Source organism: Salvelinus fontinalis, chromosome 27 (assembly GCF_029448725.1).
Source record: "Salvelinus fontinalis isolate EN_2023a chromosome 27, ASM2944872v1, whole genome shotgun sequence".
Taxonomy (NCBI): Eukaryota; Metazoa; Chordata; class Actinopteri; order Salmoniformes; family Salmonidae; genus Salvelinus; species Salvelinus fontinalis.
In genome coordinates, this window is record NC_074691.1 from 26,126,260 (window position 1) to 26,140,206 (window position 13,947).

Below are 13,947 nucleotides of genomic sequence, written 5' to 3' on the forward strand. Positions count from 1 at the left end.
CTCAGTTCCTCATCACACTCAACAACAGACTCAGTCCCTCATCGCACATAGCAACAGAGTCAGTCCCTCATCACACACAACAACAAAGTCAGTCCCTTATCACACACACAACATCAGACTCAGTCCCTCATCACACACAACAACAAAGTCAGTCCCTTATCACACACACAACATCAGACTCAGTTGCTCATCACACACAACAACAGACTCAGTTCCTCATCAAACACAACAACAGAGTTAGTCCCTTATCAAACACAACAACAGACTCAGTTCCTCATCACACTCAACAACAGACTCAGTCCCTCATCGCACATAGCAACAGAGTCAGTCCCTTATCACACACAACAACAAAGTCAGTCCCTTATCACACACACAACAACAGACTCAGTCCCTCATCACACACAACAACAGACTCAGTCCCTCATCACACACAGCAACAGAGTTAGTCCCTTATCACACACAGCAACAGAGTTAGTCCCTTATCACACACAACAACAGACTCAGTCCCTCATCACACTCAACAACAGACTCAGTCCCTCATCGCACATAGCAACAGACTCAGTCCCTCATCACACACAACAACAGACTCAGTCCCTCGTCACACACAACAACAGACTCAGTCCCTCATCACACACAACAACAGACTCAGTCCCTCATCGCACATAGCAACAGACTCAGTCCCTCATCACACATAGCAACAGACTCAGTCCCTCATCACACACAACAACAGACTCAGTTCCTCATCACACACAACAACAGACTCAGTTCCTCATCACACACAACAACAGACTCAGTTCCTCATCACACTCAACAACAGACTCAGTCCCTCATCGCACATAGCAACAGAGTCAGTCCCTCATCACACACAACAACAAAGTCAGTCCCTTATCACACACACAACATCAGACTCAGTCCCTCATCACACACAACAACAAAGTCAGTCCCTTATCACACACACAACATCAGACTCAGTTGCTCATCACACACAACAACAGACTCAGTTCCTCATCAAACACAACAACAGAGTTAGTCCCTTATCAAACACAACAACAGACTCAGTTCCTCATCACACTCAACAACAGACTCAGTCCCTCATCGCACATAGCAACAGAGTCAGTCCCTTATCACACACAACAACAAAGTCAGTCCCTTATCACACACACAACAACAGACTCAGTCCCTCATCACACACAACAACAGACTCAGTCCCTCATCACACACAGCAACAGAGTTAGTCCCTTATCACACACAGCAACAGAGTTAGTCCCTTATCACACACAACAACAGACTCAGTCCCTCATCACACTCAACAACAGACTCAGTCCCTCATCGCACATAGCAACAGACTCAGTCCCTCATCACACACAACAACAGACTCAGTCCCTCGTCACACACAACAACAGACTCAGTCCCTCATCACACACAGAAACAGAGCCAGTACCTCATCACACACAACAACAGACTCAGTCCCTCGTCACACTCAACAACAGACTCGGTCCCTCGTCACACTCAACAACAGACTCGGTCCCTCGTCACACACAACAACAGACTCGGTCCCTCGTCACACACAACAACAGAGTTGGTCCCTCGTCACACACAACAACAGACTCGGTCCCTCGTCACACACAACAACAGAGTCGGTCCCTCGTCACACACAACAACAGACTCAGTCCCTCATCACACACAACATCAGACTCAGTACCTCATCACACACAACAACAGACTCAGTACCTCTTCACACACAACAACATACTCAGTACCTCATCACACACACAACAACAGACTCAGTCCCTCATCGCACATAGCAACAGAGTCAGTCCCTCATCACACACAACATCAGACTCAGTACCTCATCACACACAACAACAGACTCACTACCTCATCACACACAACAACAGACTCAGTCCCTCGTCACACACAACAACAGACTCAGTCCCTCATCACACACAACAACAGACTCAGTTCCTCATCACACACAACAACAGACTCAGTTCCTCATCACACACAACAACAGACTCAGTTCCTCATCACACTCAACAACAGACTCAGTCCCTCATCGCACATAGCAACAGAGTCAGTCCCTCATCACACACAACAACAAAGTCAGTCCCTTATCACACACACAACATCAGACTCAGTCCCTCATCACACACAACAACAAAGTCAGTCCCTTATCACACACACAACATCAGACTCAGTTGCTCATCACACACAACAACAGACTCAGTTCCTCATCAAACACAACAACAGAGTTAGTCCCTTATCAAACACAACAACAGACTCAGTTCCTCATCACACTCAACAACAGACTCAGTCCCTCATCGCACATAGCAACAGAGTCAGTCCCTTATCACACACAACAACAAAGTCAGTCCCTTATCACACACACAACAACAGACTCAGTCCCTCATCACACACAACAACAGACTCAGTCCCTCATCACACACAGCAACAGAGTTAGTCCCTTATCACACACAGCAACAGAGTTAGTCCCTTATCACACACAACAACAGACTCAGTCCCTCATCACACTCAACAACAGACTCAGTCCCTCATCGCACATAGCAACAGACTCAGTCCCTCATCACACACAACAACAGACTCAGTTCCTCATCACACTCAACAACAGACTCAGTCCCTCATCACACACAGCAACAGAGTTAGTCCCTTATCACACACAGCAACAGAGTTAGTCCCTTATCACACACAACAACAGACTCAGTCCCTCATCACACACAGCAACAGAGGTAGTCCCTTATCACACACAGCAGCAGAGTTAGTCCCTTATCACACTCAACAACAGACTCAGTCCCTCGTCACACTCAACAACAGACTCAGTCCCTCATCACACACAGCAACAGAGTCAGTCCCTCGTCACACACAACAACAGACTCAGTCCCTCGTCACACACAACAACAGACTCAGTCCCTCATCACACACAGAAACAGAGCCAGTACCTCATCACACACAACAACAGACTCAGTCCCTCGTCACACTCAACAACAGACTCGGTCCCTCATCACACTCAACAACAGACTCGGTCCCTCGTCACACACAACAACAGACTCGGTCCCTCGTCACACACAACAACAGAGTTGGTCCCTCGTCACACACAACAACAGACTCGGTCCCTCGTCACACACAACAACAGAGTCGGTCCCTCGTCACACACAACAACAGACTCAGTCCCTCATCACACACAACATCAGACTCAGTACCTCATCACACACAACAACAGACTCAGTACCTCTTCACACACAACAACATACTCAGTACCTCATCACACACACAACAACAGACTCAGTCCCTCATCGCACATAGCAACAGAGTCAGTCCCTCATCACACACAACATCAGACTCAGTACCTCATCACACACAACAACAGACTCAGTCCCTCATCACACACAACAACAGACTCAGTCCCTCATCACACACAACAACAGACTCAGTCCCTCATCGCACATAGCAACAGACTCAGTCCCTCATCACACACAACAACAGACTCAGTCCCTCATCACACTCAACAACAGACTCAGTCCCTCATCGCACATAGCAACAGACTCAGTCCCTCATCACACACAACAACAGACTCAGTTCCTCATCACACTCAACAACAGACTCAGTCCCTCATCACACACAGCAACAGAGTTAGTCCCTTATCACACACAGCAACAGAGTTAGTCCCTCATCACACACAACATCAGACTCAGTACCTCATCACACACAACAACAGACTCAGTACCTCATCACACACAACAACAGACTCAGTCCCTCGTCACACACAACAACAGACTCAGTCCCTCATCACACACAACAACAGACTCAGTCCCTCATCGCACATAGCAACAGACTCAGTCCCTCATCACACATAGCAACAGACTCAGTCCCTCATCACACACAACAACAGACTCAGTTCCTCATCACACACAACAACAGACTCAGTTCCTCATCACACACAACAACAGACTCAGTTCCTCATCACACTCAACAACAGACTCAGTCCCTCATCGCACATAGCAACAGAGTCAGTCCCTCATCACACACAACAACAAAGTCAGTCCCTTATCACACACACAACATCAGACTCAGTCCCTCATCACACACAACAACAAAGTCAGTCCCTTATCACACACACAACATCAGACTCAGTTGCTCATCACACACAACAACAGACTCAGTTCCTCATCAAACACAACAACAGAGTTAGTCCCTTATCAAACACAACAACAGACTCAGTTCCTCATCACACTCAACAACAGACTCAGTCCCTCATCGCACATAGCAACAGAGTCAGTCCCTTATCACACACAACAACAAAGTCAGTCCCTTATCACACACACAACAACAGACTCAGTCCCTCATCACACACAACAACAGACTCAGTCCCTCATCACACACAGCAACAGAGTTAGTCCCTTATCACACACAGCAACAGAGTTAGTCCCTTATCACACACAACAACAGACTCAGTCCCTCATCACACTCAACAACAGACTCAGTCCCTCATCGCACATAGCAACAGACTCAGTCCCTCATCACACACAACAACAGACTCAGTCCCTCGTCACACACAACAACAGACTCAGTCCCTCATCACACACAACAACAGACTCAGTCCCTCATCGCACATAGCAACAGACTCAGTCCCTCATCACACATAGCAACAGACTCAGTCCCTCATCACACACAACAACAGACTCAGTTCCTCATCACACACAACAACAGACTCAGTTCCTCATCACACACAACAACAGACTCAGTTCCTCATCACACTCAACAACAGACTCAGTCCCTCATCGCACATAGCAACAGAGTCAGTCCCTCATCACACACAAAAACAAAGTCAGTCCCTTATCACACACACAACATCAGACTCAGTCCCTCATCACACACAACAACAAAGTCAGTCCCTTATCACACACACAACATCAGACTCAGTTGCTCATCACACACAACAACAGACTCAGTTCCTCATCAAACACAACAACAGAGTTAGTCCCTTATCAAACACAACAACAGACTCAGTTCCTCATCACACTCAACAACAGACTCAGTCCCTCATCGCACATAGCAACAGAGTCAGTCCCTTATCACACACAACAACAAAGTCAGTCCCTTATCACACACACAACAACAGACTCAGTCCCTCATCACACACAACAACAGACTCAGTCCCTCATCACACACAGCAACAGAGTTAGTCCCTTATCACACACAGCAACAGAGTTAGTCCCTTATCACACACAACAACAGACTCAGTCCCTCATCACACTCAACAACAGACTCAGTCCCTCATCGCACATAGCAACAGACTCAGTCCCTCATCACACACAACAACAGACTCAGTCCCTCGTCACACACAACAACAGACTCAGTCCCTCATCACACACAGAAACAGAGCCAGTACCTCATCACACACAACAACAGACTCAGTCCCTCGTCACACTCAACAACAGACTCGGTCCCTCGTCACACTCAACAACAGACTCGGTCCCTCGTCACACACAACAACAGACTCGGTCCCTCGTCACACACAACAACAGAGTTGGTCCCTCGTCACACACAACAACAGACTCGGTCCCTCGTCACACACAACAACAGAGTCGGTCCCTCGTCACACACAACAACAGACTCAGTCCCTCATCACACACAACATCAGACTCAGTACCTCATCACACACAACAACAGACTCAGTACCTCTTCACACACAACAACATACTCAGTACCTCATCACACACACAACAACAGACTCAGTCCCTCATCGCACATAGCAACAGAGTCAGTCCCTCATCACACACAACATCAGACTCAGTACCTCATCACACACAACAACAGACTCACTACCTCATCACACACAACAACAGACTCAGTCCCTCGTCACACACAACAACAGACTCAGTCCCTCATCACACACAACAACAGACTCAGTTCCTCATCACACACAACAACAGACTCAGTTCCTCATCACACACAACAACAGACTCAGTTCCTCATCACACTCAACAACAGACTCAGTCCCTCATCGCACATAGCAACAGAGTCAGTCCCTCATCACACACAACAACAAAGTCAGTCCCTTATCACACACACAACATCAGACTCAGTCCCTCATCACACACAACAACAAAGTCAGTCCCTTATCACACACACAACATCAGACTCAGTTGCTCATCACACACAACAACAGACTCAGTTCCTCATCAAACACAACAACAGAGTTAGTCCCTTATCAAACACAACAACAGACTCAGTTCCTCATCACACTCAACAACAGACTCAGTCCCTCATCGCACATAGCAACAGAGTCAGTCCCTTATCACACACAACAACAAAGTCAGTCCCTTATCACACACACAACAACAGACTCAGTCCCTCATCACACACAACAACAGACTCAGTCCCTCATCACACACAGCAACAGAGTTAGTCCCTTATCACACACAGCAACAGAGTTAGTCCCTTATCACACACAACAACAGACTCAGTCCCTCATCACACTCAACAACAGACTCAGTCCCTCATCGCACATAGCAACAGACTCAGTCCCTCATCACACACAACAACAGACTCAGTTCCTCATCACACTCAACAACAGACTCAGTCCCTCATCACACACAGCAACAGAGTTAGTCCCTTATCACACACAGCAACAGAGTTAGTCCCTTATCACACACAACAACAGACTCAGTCCCTCATCACACACAGCAACAGAGGTAGTCCCTTATCACACACAGCAGCAGAGTTAGTCCCTTATCACACTCAACAACAGACTCAGTCCCTCGTCACACTCAACAACAGACTCAGTCCCTCATCACACACAGCAACAGAGTCAGTCCCTCGTCACACACAACAACAGACTCAGTCCCTCGTCACACACAACAACAGACTCAGTCCCTCATCACACACAGAAACAGAGCCAGTACCTCATCACACACAACAACAGACTCAGTCCCTCGTCACACTCAACAACAGACTCGGTCCCTCATCACACTCAACAACAGACTCGGTCCCTCGTCACACACAACAACAGACTCGGTCCCTCGTCACACACAACAACAGAGTTGGTCCCTCGTCACACACAACAACAGACTCGGTCCCTCGTCACACACAACAACAGAGTCGGTCCCTCGTCACACACAACAACAGACTCAGTCCCTCATCACACACAACATCAGACTCAGTACCTCATCACACACAACAACAGACTCAGTACCTCTTCACACACAACAACATACTCAGTACCTCATCACACACACAACAACAGACTCAGTCCCTCATCGCACATAGCAACAGAGTCAGTCCCTCATCACACACAACATCAGACTCAGTACCTCATCACACACAACAACAGACTCAGTCCCTCATCACACACAACAACAGACTCAGTCCCTCATCACACACAACAACAGACTCAGTCCCTCATCGCACATAGCAACAGACTCAGTCCCTCATCACACACAACAACAGACTCAGTCCCTCATCACACTCAACAACAGACTCAGTCCCTCATCGCACATAGCAACAGACTCAGTCCCTCATCACACACAACAACAGACTCAGTTCCTCATCACACTCAACAACAGACTCAGTCCCTCATCACACACAGCAACAGAGTTAGTCCCTTATCACACACAGCAACAGAGTTAGTCCCTTATCACACACAACAACAGACTCAGTCCCTCATCACACACAGCAACAGAGTTAGTCCCTTATCACACACAGCAACAGAGTTAGTCCCTTATCACACTCAACAACAGACTCAGTCCCTCGTCACACTCAACAACAGACTCAGTCCCTCATCACACACAGCAACAGAGTCAGTCCCTCGTCACACACAACAACAGACTCAGTCCCTCGTCACACACAACAACAGACTCAGTCCCTCATCACACACAGAAACAGAGCCAGTACCTCATCACACACAACAACAGACTCAGTACCTCGTCACACTCAACAACAGACTCGGTCCCTCGTCACACTCAACAACAGACTCGGTCCCTCGTCACACACAACAACAGACTCGGTCCCTCGTCACACACAACAACAGAGTTGGTCCCTCGTCACACACAACAACAGACTCGGTCCCTCGTCACACACAACAACAGAGTCGGTCCCTCGTCACACACAACAACAGACTCAGTCCCTCATCACACACAACATCAGACTCAGTACCTCATCACACACAACAACAGACTCAGTACCTCTTCACACACAACAACATACTCAGTACCTCATCACACACACAACAACAGACTCAGTCCCTCATCGCACATAGCAACAGAGTCAGTCCCTCATCACACACAACATCAGACTCAGTACCTCATCACACACAACAACAGACTCAGTACCTCATCACACACAACAACAGACTCAGTCCCTCATCACACACAACAACAGACTCAGTCCCTCATCACACACAGCAACAGACTCAGTCCCTCATCACACATAGCAACAGACTCAGTCCCTCATCACACACAACAACAGACTCAGTTCCTCATCACACACAACAACAGACTCAGTTCCTCATCACACACAACAACAGACTCAGTTCCTCATCACACTCAACAACAGACTCAGTTCCTCATCACACACAACAACAGAGTTAGTCCCTTATCACACACAACAACAGACTCAGTTCCTCATCACACTCAACAACAGACTCAGTCCCTCATCGCACATAGCAACAGAGTCAGTCCCTCATCACACACAACAACAAAGTCAGTCCCTTATCACACACACAACATCAGACTCAGTCCCTCATCACACACAACAACAAAGTCAGTCCCTTATCACACACACAACATCAGACTCAGTTCCTCATCACACACAACAACAGACTCAGTTCCTCATCAAACACAACAACAGAGTTAGTCCCTTATCAAACACAACTACAGACTCAGTTCCTCATCACACTCAACAACAGACTCAGTCCCTCATCGCACATAGCAACAGAGTCAGTCCCTCATCACACACAACAACAAAGTCAGTCCCTTATCACACACACAACAACAGACTCAGTCCCTCATCACACACAACAACAGACTCAGTCCTTCATCGCACATAGCAACAGACTCAGTCCCTCATCACACATAGCAACAGACTCAGTCCCTCATCACACACAACAACAGACTCAGTTCCTCATCACACACAACAACAGACTCAGTTCCTCATCACACACAACAACAGACTCAGTTCCTCATCACACTCAACAACAGACTCAGTCCCTCATCGCACATAGCAACAGACTCAGTCCCTCATCACACACAGCAACAGACTCAGTCCCTCATCACACACAACAACAGACTCAGTTCCTCATCACACTCAACAACAGACTCAGTCCCTCATCACACACAGCAACAGAGTTAGTCCCTTATCACACACAGCAACAGAGTTAGTCCCTTATCACACACAGCAACAGACTCAGTCCCTCATCGCACATAGCAACAGAGTCAGTCCCTCATCACACACAACATCAGACTCAGTACCTCATCACACACAACGACAGACTCAGTACCTCATCACACACAACATCAGACTCAGTACCTCATCACACACAACATCAGACTCAGTCCCTCATCACACACAACAACAGACTCAGTCCCTCATCGCACATAATAACAGAGTCAGTCCCTCATCACACACAACAACAAAGTCAGTCCCTTATCACACACAACAACAGACTCAGTCCCTCATCGCACATAGCAACAGACTCAGTCCCTCATCGCACATAGCAACAGACTCAGTCCCTCATCACACACAACAACAGACTCAGTTCCTCATCACACACAACAACAGACTCAGTTCCTCATCACACACAACAACAGACTCAGTTCCTCATCACACTCAACAACAGACTCAGTTCCTCATCACACACAACAACAGAGTTAGTCCCTTATCACACACAACAACAGACTCAGTTCCTCATCACACTCAACAACAGACTCAGTCCCTCATCGCACATAGCAACAGAGTCAGTCCCTCATCACACACAACAACAAAGTCAGTCCCTTATCACACACACAACATCAGACTCAGTCCCTCATCACACACAACAACAAAGTCAGTCCCTTATCACACACACAACATCAGACTCAGTTCCTCATCACACACAACAACAGACTCAGTTCCTCATCAAACACAACAACAGAGTTAGTCCCTTATCAAACACAACAACAGACTCAGTTCCTCATCACACTCAGCAACAGACTCAGTCCCTCATCGCACATAGCAACAGAGTCAGTCCCTCATCACACACAACAACAAAGTCAGTCCCTTATCACACACACAACAACAGACTCAGTCCCTCATCACACACAACAACAGACTCAGTCCTTCATCGCACATAGCAACAGACTCAGTCCCTCATCACACATAGCAACAGACTCAGTCCCTCATCACACACAACAACAGACTCAGTTCCTCATCACACACAACAACAGACTCAGTTCCTCATCGCACACAACAACAGACTCAGTTCCTCATCACACACAACAACAGACTCAGTTCCTCATCACACTCAACAACAGACTCAGTCCCTCATCGCACATAGCAACAGACTCAGTCCCTCATCACACACAACAACAGACTCAGTTCCTCATCACACTCAACAACAGACTCAGTCCCTCATCACACACAGCAACAGAGTTAGTCCCTTATCACACACAGCAACAGAGTTAGTCCCTTATCACACACAGCAACAGAGTTAGTCCCTTATCACACACAGCAACAGACTCAGTCCCTCATCGCACATAGCAACAGAGTCAGTCCCTCATCACACACAACAACAGACTCAGTACCTCATCACACACAACAGACTCAGTACCTCATCACACACAACATCAGACTCAGTACCTCATCACACACAACATCAGACTCAGTCCCTCATCACACACAACAACAGACTCAGTCCCTCATCGCACATAATAACAGAGTCAGTCCCTCATCACACACAACAACAAAGTCAGTCCCTTATCACACACACAACATCAGACTCAGTCCCTCATCACACACTAAACGACTAGTAGCCAATGGTTCCATTCTAAAAGAGCACCAGTGTCTGAGCTTAATATACTACATCTATGTATATGTTTTTATGAATCACAATATACTGGTGAAGTAACTGCTTCTAGTGGTCAGAAACATTCCTGGTTAGATCACAATAATCCAGGGCAGATGTGATTCAAAAATGGTCCAGGACAGATGTGATTCCAAAATGGTCCAGGACAGATGTGATTCATTAATCATCAATAAGAATCAAATGGTCCAGGACAGATATGATTCTAAGAAGAGGAGTGCTACTCTACTACTTGAATACGGTAGAAAGAGATGAGAATCTATAGGTTGAAGTAATTATATGTCTCCCCCGTTTATTTTTAAAGAAGGGAGGCGGCCACCCATCTAAGCCTGACATACAGTATCAGAGGGGTGTAGTGTGGTGGTCTGATATTACAGCATCAGATGAGATCATGGAGATCTCCACTAATATCATGTACAGTGAGTCCAACAAATTTGTATAGTCACATGCTTGATGTAGTCAACTTTGTACTCCCTTAATACATTTATAATTGAATTTGTCCCAATACTTTTGTTCCCCTAAAATGTGGGGACTATGTACGAAAAGTGGTGTGATTTCTGAACGGTTCACCCGATATGGATAAAAATACCCTCAAATTAAAGCTGACAGTCTACAATTTAACCATATAGTCATTGTTTGATTTCAAATCCAAACGTTTGGAGTATAGAGCCAAAATAAGAAACAATGCTTCACTGTCCCAATAATTACAGAGGGCACTGTATATAATCTAACCTCTACACTGTACTTACACCTCATTAGCTAGCTAGGGAGTGACTACTGTACTGTCTCTGTGTGGGTGTTGTAAAGAGGGCACTGTATCTAACCTTTACAGTGTACTTACACCTCATTAGCTAGCTAGGGAGTGACTACTGTACTGTCTCTGTGTGGGTGTTTTACAGAGGGCACTGTATCTAACCTCTACAGTAATCTGGACACTTATTTATAGAATTGATCAGTGCTTTTACTGCAGGTTTTGATGTAGATTCTTCTTTCAATCACACTAACTGAAAACATGTTTTTAATAGTAGTATGCAGTAAAATAATATAATTGGTGTGTGTCTTAGAAAAATGCAGGGTGTTCTGTATAGATGTAGGATCTTAATTTGATCACTCTTTTATTGCACAGCAGGAAATGCAAACTAGTAGTGTATTTGAGTTTTAAAAAGGCTTTTAAAGTTTGTAATTTCCACTTCAGATTTGCGCTAATTGAAAATGTATCATTGGGGCGGCAGGTGGCCTAGTGGTTAGAGCGTTGGACTAGTAACCGAAAGGTTGCAAGATCAAATCCCCAAGCGTACAAGGTAAAAATCAATTGTTCTACCCCTGAACAAGGCAGTTAACCCACTGTTCCTAGGCCACCATTGTAAATAGGAATGTGTTCTTAACTGATTTGCCTCGTTAAATAAAATAAAAAAATCAACCCCTACAAAAATATCCATTAATAATAATTATAATTTCCTGTTGCTGCAGGATTATTTTATTGCTGTAGAAAACTGGCTCAAGTTAAGATCCTACATATGTATTTGTGGTGGTAATGTGGCAATGGGAGGTTCCATCGTGTATTCTCAGTACTTTCATATCTGTTCAAATAACAATCCCTCTGATATTTATTTAAACCAGAGATGCATTGGTATCTCCATTTACCCACCTGTGTGTACTTCTCTATGTATGCACTGTGTGTGTGTGTGTGTGTGTGTGTGTGTTACGCACGCCTCTGAGAAGAGGGAACGCAACTCCCTGCTACAACTCAACTCTCTGAAGTGCAAGAGGTATGGACTGTAGGTGCGAGTAAGGATGACACAAAAGCAGAATTTACCGTTTACTCAAATTTATTTTCTTACACGGTAATATGGGGAAAAGGGGCTGGACGGAACCAAAGCAAAGAAAGTAAATATCAAAGTTCCCCCTCTCCTATCTAACCTGCCTACCCACTTAACTTACCTAACTTAACACCGCCTGGTGCCCTAACCAAAATACAGGGGGTGGTCCGCCCAGGTCTTACCTAGTGTGCCTAGACAGTAAATATACTACGGGTATATGTATGCCCGCGGGCCTCTTGCCTAAGCACTCCCAAAGTGCCTTCTCCTTCCCCCCTGGGAACAAATGAAACAGAGTAATTATTAATGATTTCACAAACACTCAAACACAGGACATAGAAAAACTGCTACCAACAACAACAGTACATACCACACTTTCTGATACACAACCCACACTATATCACAATCTAATTTTTCTCTCTCAATCTCCAAATCTCTACTCCAAATCTCATCTCCTCTCATCTCCTCTCATCTCCTCTCATCTCCTCTCATCTCCTCTCTCTCCTCTCATCTCCTCTCTCTCCTCTCATCTCCTCTCTCTCCTCTCTCTCCTCTCTCTCCTCTCTCTCCTCTCTCTCCTCTCTCTCCTCTCTCTCCTCTCTCTCCAAAACTCCTGGGCCAGAACACTGGCTTTTATCTTCAGGTGGCAATGGTGATTAGTGTCAGCTGCCTCTTGACGAGGGGGCGGGGTCAGCTCCAATCACCAATTAGTCTGGGGTCGACCAATCAGCTGGTTGGGGAGTACTTCAGGAAGCCATCTCCTAAAACACACACACTAAAATACAAAACAGAACACAGAAACTGGGGAACGTAACAGTGTGTGTGTGTGTGTGTGTGTGTGTGTGTGTGTGTGTGTGTGTGTGTGTGTGTGTGTGTGTGTGTGTGTGTGTGTGTGTGTGTGTGTGTGTGTGTGTGTGTGTGTGTGTGTGTGTGTGTGTGTGTGTGTGAGAGACAGAGCCGTAATGTAGCACCACCCTACCCTGGCATGCCACCTTGAATCAGGTGCGAGAAAGATGGGAGCAATCAGATGAATTAACGTCCGTCGCTCCTCTTCAC

At 46.2% G+C, this 13,947-nt stretch overlaps 1 protein-coding gene across 1 annotated transcript in view; it reads left to right on the top strand.

Annotated features, from left to right (window-relative positions):
- LOC129825357 (ena/VASP-like protein) overlaps positions 1-13,947 on the top strand; it is a 302,481-nt gene that overhangs the window by 75,649 nt on the left and 212,885 nt on the right. The window lies entirely within an intron of this gene.